This window comes from Meriones unguiculatus, chromosome 20, assembly GCF_030254825.1.
Source record: "Meriones unguiculatus strain TT.TT164.6M chromosome 20, Bangor_MerUng_6.1, whole genome shotgun sequence".
NCBI lineage: Eukaryota > Metazoa > Chordata > Mammalia > Rodentia > Muridae > Meriones > Meriones unguiculatus.
In genome coordinates, this window is record NC_083367.1 from 59,905,707 (window position 1) to 59,912,178 (window position 6,472).

At 44.9% G+C, this 6,472-nt stretch overlaps 1 pseudogene; it reads left to right on the plus strand.

The window, feature by feature from the left end:
* Window positions 1-4,199: 4,199 nt before the first annotated feature.
* On the plus strand, window positions 4,200-4,865 carry LOC110560615 (peptidyl-prolyl cis-trans isomerase A-like; annotated as a pseudogene).
* Window positions 4,866-6,472: the final 1,607 nt, after the last annotated feature.

Sequence of the window (6,472 nt, forward strand, 5' to 3'; positions counted from 1 at the left end):
CATCTCCTCCCCACTCTTTTCCAGGTTAACCGGACTAAGAGATGTTTGTGCCTGGGACACTGCATTGAAAATGTGTTTTTAATTGGTTCCCTCTACTCAGAGACGGCTAAGGGAACAGAAGTGGGAATTCTGAGACCGATTTGTCTACTCGGCTCCCCCCAGCTCAGTTCAAATATTGTCAGCTACTTGAAGGATGGGGCCATTTTTGTTAATATCTTAAGTGTTTCTTTTTCATCCCAGTTTCACCCCTGTGCAGTACACAAAAAGTGTCAGATTCATTACTGAAAAAATAGCACCGCTTTCCCTCTCCTCTAGCTCCTGGGAGACTCTTCATCACCACATTTATTGAGTCCTCACATTTACCTCCCTATGAATTTCATGTTAGTACTATTTAATCTATGCTGTAATTATTATCATTATATTAGTTTTAGTCAATGTAATTGGTTTTTTAAGTTTATTTATTTATTTATTTACTTACTTACTTACTTACTTTACATCCCAAAGGCAGCCTCCTCCCTCCTCTCCTTTTAGTTCCCCCTTCTCCTCTTCCTCCTCCCCCCAGAAAAGGGGAGTGCCCTCCCCTCCCTGTATCAACCCTGCCCAGCAGATCAAGTCACATCAGGAAGGTACACATCCTTATCCACTGAGGCCAAGCAAGGCAGTCCCACCAGGCGGAAGTGATCCAAAAGCAGGCAATAGAGTCCATGTTCAAAGCACTCCCCCTCTACTTGCCAAGCAACCCACACAAACACCAAGCTATCAATGTGCAAGGGGCCTAGGTCCAGACCATGCGTGCTCCGTAGTTGATATCTCAGTCTTTGTATGCGCCATGGGTCTGGGTTAGTTGTCTTCGCTGGTCTTCTTGTGAGGTTCCTGTCCTTTCCAGATCCTTCCATCTTTAACCCATACTTCCACAAGACCCCGGACACTTCGCCCCATACTTGGGTTTAAGTCCAGCATCTGTCTTGATCTGCTGCAGACTTCTGTTGCTCCACCAGCACGCACAGCTTCAGAAACTGTCTCTGTTTTCTCAGGTCAGCACTCCAGGAAAGCCACCAACCGCACGAGCAGTCTCCTAGGGTCTGTCATCAGCCCAACACCTTCCACAAGCATCTGCCATGCTGTTCTATTTCCTAATGTCAGTTTGATCGTTATTAAATGCCTGTTAACGCTACTCACGTGGGATTTTTAAAGGTTGGCATTATTTCCAATACATATTTTTGTTTTATTTAAATTGGTATTTTTTTGATATTGTCACTTGTTTCTTCTTTTCACTTTCTTAGTTTTGTGCCCCTGAGTAGGCATGTGCGTGCAGTGCCCACAAAGGCCAGAAGGGGGCGTTGTAACCCCCCCCTCGGACCTGGAGTTACCGACGGTTATGAGCTAATTCATAGGGGTGCTAGGAATCCTGGTTCTCTGCAAGAGCAGCAAGCACACTTCACCACCCTGCCATTTCTCCAGCTCCTCATTTGCCACAGTTCTCACATGTTTACCAATATTTCAATCCCAGATTCCTTCATCTGTATGACACCCCCTTTCTAATTCAGATGGGGCGTGGCCTGTGCACTATTAACTTTCCCCTTTCTGATGCTCTCTCTCTCTCACTTCTCCACTTGAGAAATCACATGCACAAAAATGTCTTTTTTCTACATTCCTTTTTCTACATACTTGATTAAGAATTGAGTACTGCAGTATCTGTCCTTTAAACTCTGGTGGAGCTATTGAAAAACCCAAAGTCTTTGTGAGTCCTAATCACACAGGTGATACCAGGGTTTAAGCTTCAAGAATCACCAAGTCTTCTGCTTCGCTTCTTCAGCTCTTTCCCCGGCAGAGTCCATGTCATGACTATGAATCCCACAGGTAACGATTCCTTTCCCTTAAAGTTTCTCCCTAGGCATCGGCAATCATTTCATCTCTATGAAGATATTAACCAACATTGTTCAATACAGGGGTTTTAAGAGCCTCTTCTTACCCCCTAAGGAATGTGAAGTTCCTCATATTGGCTTTGTGTATGTTTAGTTGTTTCATGCTACAGATCCTCTACGATATAGTCAACCTGGCTCTACATTTTTGGGATTGCGGCCTGCCAAGGCTGAGGGCAGCCTGTTCTGTGAGGGGCCGAGTCTGCTCATTTAAGAACCAGTTTACTTCAGTGTTACAGTTATTGTTAAAAAATTGTGTTTGTTTTTTTTTTTTTTTGGTTTCTCTCTTAACCCAGCTATCACATAAATAATTGAGACTCTTCTATATTATTTTAACAAGCTTTACAGCATAAGAATTGAGCAGTTATTATTCTATTCTTAATCCTCTAAGCTAATTTGTTTTTCTCCTAGCTTATATCCCAGTGATAATTGTACTTTGTGGCTTTTCCCGCTCCAGCTCCTCTCCTGTGGTCTCTTGGCCCTCTGCCTTGGCTCAATCCCCTACTTCCTCTTCTAACTCCTCCTCCCCTGGCTGGCAGGAAGTCCATCCCTATTCTCTCCCCTGTTCATCAACTGGCTGTAAGATGCCTTATTGACATATCAGAGGACAAATGGAGAGCAGTGTTTACATAACACTGAGACAGGAGACTCTCAGAATAAGGATTGCAACCAGATATGGGGGGATGGGGGATACAGAAATCAGCATTTGAATTGCACAGTGACCTTATGTGTCCACATCAGTGTTTCCTGGTGTTCTTCCTAGACTGACCAAGTTCTCAGCGAAGGAACTTCCTGTGAGAGAACTTGGCTCTGCCACAGTTCTGAAAGCTCCGTGACACTGGAGGCCTGCTGCCTACACATACCTTCTGTTCATTCTGACCTACACTCTTGTTATCAGTAGCTTCCAAACTCTTCCTTGGCTATCACTCCAGAGCCAGGGGCTTTGCAGCAGAACTCCTTTCCCTCTGATCTCCCATCGTGGTGGAGAGAAATTCTGGGAACCCTGTTTCTGTCTGAAGATGGGCTGATTATTTTCTGTCCTCACTTCCATCCTCAGAGGCCCTTGACAACGCAAATATCTCTGTATCTCATGACTTCTGTCCCCACCCTCCCTGCTGGCTTAGGGATCAGTGTCTCACTCCTCCTGCCACTTATCCATTTGTTTACAGCTTCCAGCTTCCCTTCTCTTTAGTGGGGATTCAGGAGGTAACAAAAGTAAATGCATTTGAGCAACCTAGCATCTTTACCCTGAACTCCACACACCGTAACTGCTATATTTATCCCTATGGAAGATGATTTAAAAAAAAAAATATCCAGGTCCTTTTCTTTCTTTGTATCATTGCATTTTATATATGACTTCGTAGCTCCGGCCCTCTTGTTTTGGCCAGTTAAAACGTAACGTAATTGACTGCACACTAGTTCCAAATTTATGTTTGAGATGTTTTTTATGGTTCCATTATTCTCTAAGAACTTTGTCTGGCCAACATGAACCACTTCAGGCCAGCCACCCCTAACTGATCCCAGAACACCTGCTAGTGTGAGCTCCACAACCAGAAAACTGTAATGACTCAAACGCACATTTTCAACCTAGTGCTAGGCTAAATTGCTGCTGTTTAAGCTGCGAAGGTCTAAGGTAGGTCATTAGGCAGCAAAGGCTAACTGTTGCTATTACTACAGAACGGGACTGCAGAGAGTCAGACGGTTCAACTGCTAAAAGAAATCAGAAAATGTTCTCACCAAATCAGAAATGGAAAGAACCATCAAAACAACTCAAGCCTGCCGCCAACTTTGCCCCTAGGCAACGCTTGCATAAATAATAAATGGGCTGATTTTGAACCTCACATTGTTTTTCTTACAGAACAACATTCTCTGAACGATAGCAAATCAATTTCATAGTCAGTACTCAGCAGTAGTAGACAACGCACCCTGACCCCAGACACTTGATGGTGACTGCTCCCAATTACACCAGACACCGAAGAGCCTATCTGTGGGAACAGCGAGCCACAGCAAGCCACTGCACTTGCCAGCATCCCAGGATGTGACAGCCTAGACTCCATGAATTGTCATCAGCTTAAGCAAAACAATGACGCCTCCCCTACTTGAATTTCTCTCAGCATCACGACAGTACTCAAACAAATGAACTTCCTGCACCATGCTCGTTTTTAAAATATTCACTTTAAATGAGTATTTTCTATGCCTGAGTAAAAAGGAGTAAAATATTGGAGAAGATGCGAAAGAAAAGGAAAGCAAACGTGATAGGCGTGTTTGGTAGCGGTCATGTGCGGAATGTGGCAAGGAACGTGAGCCGCTCAGGCACGCACTAGGCTTTCGAGGCCTCCTCCAGTGCTGAGAGAAATATCAGTCTTAGCTCTGATTTCTTTTTTTACGGTTAAAGATAAGATTTGGTTTTATGGCTTTGCAGATGTCACTCTCCCTGGGTGCTACTTGCTGCAACCAAGGTCAAGCCCACTGTGTTCTTTGACATCACAGCTGATGGGAGCCCTTGGGCCACATCTCCTTTTTCACGAGCAAAGTTCCAAAGACAGCAGAAAACTTTCATGCCCTGAGCACTGGAGAGAAAGGACTTGGATGTAAGGGTTCCTCCTTTTACAGAATTAGTCCAGGATTCATGTGCCAAAGTGGTGACTTCACACGCCATAATGGCACCGGCGGCATGTCCATATGTGGGGAGAAATTTGAGGATGAGGACTTCATCCTGAAGCATACAGGTCCTGGCATCTTGTCCATTGCAAATGCTGGACCAAGCACAAACAGTCCCCAGTGTTTTATCTGCACTGCCAAGACTGAGTGGTTGGACGGCAAGCATATGGTCTTTGGGAAGGTGAAGAAGGCACGAACATCGTGGAAGCCATGGAGCGTTTTGGGTCCAGGAATGGGAAGACCAGCAAGAAGGTTACCATTTCCAGCTGTGGACAACTCTAATTCTGACTTTCTGGCATCTTACCCATAAGACAATTCCTTCTGCTGCTCAGGAGAGCGGCCCCAGCCCATCTGCAAAAAGTGCCCCGTGATCTCTGCTCTCATTGAAGTTCTCTGGGTTCTATATTTTCCTCATTCCCTTCCAAGTCTAGCTGGTTTGCAGAGTTCAGCTTTATGATTATGAATAAAAACTAAATTTTAAAATGTTTTACTTTTACTTATGTCTATGTATGTGTGTTGGTGTGTGGGCACGGGGGGTAGTGCATGCACAAAAGCACAGGTGCGCCTGTAGGCCAGAAAAGGGCATTAGAGCTCCTGGAGTTGGGGTTCCAGATGGTTGTGAGCCACCCAGTGTGGCTTCTGGGAGCCAAATGGGGTTCCACTGGAAGAGAGGGGGCAGTCTTAACTGATGAACCATCTCGTTAGCACCCCAGCCCTGATAGAGAAGGAATCCATCCTTCTGGGTAGGGCTGGGAATAGACACCACTGTAGACTTAGCTTGTTTATCTCTCTCTGAAATATCAGGCCTAACAAGAAGAAGAAAAAAAATTGTTGGAAAGTTGGAAACGTGAGCAAGGCCTTGTTGGGGGCTGGGTCCCGGACTAGATCAGAGTGCAGAAAGTAAGCTGAGCCAGTGGCCATGCGTGCATTCATTTCTCTCTGTTTCTGGCTGGTATCACATGACCAGTTGCTCCACATTGATGCTCCCCTGACTTCCTTGCACTGATAGGCTGTAGCTTATGATCTTTATCTAAAACAACCCTTTTTTTTTTTTTCTTAAAGTTGCTTCTGTCAGGGTATGATATAACAGCAATAGAAATCAAACTAGAGCCGGCATGATGGTGCATGTCTGTAACCCCAGCACTTGGGGAGGCAAAGGCAGGTTGATCTCTGTGAGTCTGAGGCCAGCCTGGTCTACAAAGTGAGTCCAGAACAGCCAAGGCCAATGCTACACAGAGAAAGTCTGTCTCAAAAAAGAAAAGAAAAAGGAAAGAAGAAAAGGAAAGAAATCAAGCTATGACAAAGGTCTTGGGGCTTCCTGGGTGTCAGGCCATCCAAACTGAAGTGTAGACAAGGACACTGAGAAGTTGCCAGGGTATCAGTCTGGTAAGGGGTGGAGCCAGGGCAGTGTCCAGTACACATTATGCAACTGCCCAGGGTTGTGACATCACAGAGTTTCAGAGGGAATAAAAGTATGTCTGTCTGTGTTCAGAGCCAAGCTGACCTGATGATAAAGGCTGGGGAAGTAATCAGGAACAAATCATACCAATTCATACAATGTTCAGGAATTTTAACTGAGTGCTGATAAAACCCACAGAGGGAGTTGTTTATCTAGGTTCTATTATCTATCCGCAAGTTCTGGGAAAGCTTAAAATTGTTTTGTTTGTAGTTACATCTGTTGGACTCAGAACAATGTATGATACTTCCTGGATATTTAATAAGCCTTGGCTGAGAGAAGGAACGCTGTGTACTGATGGGGGGATTTCCTTCCATGCATGGATCTCATAAATACATGTGTGCTATACAGGACTATGGTGAGCAGATACAAGGAACCCAGTGTGGAGGCCAGTCATCTGTAAAGAGACAATGAGCAGAACCACACAAGTGCA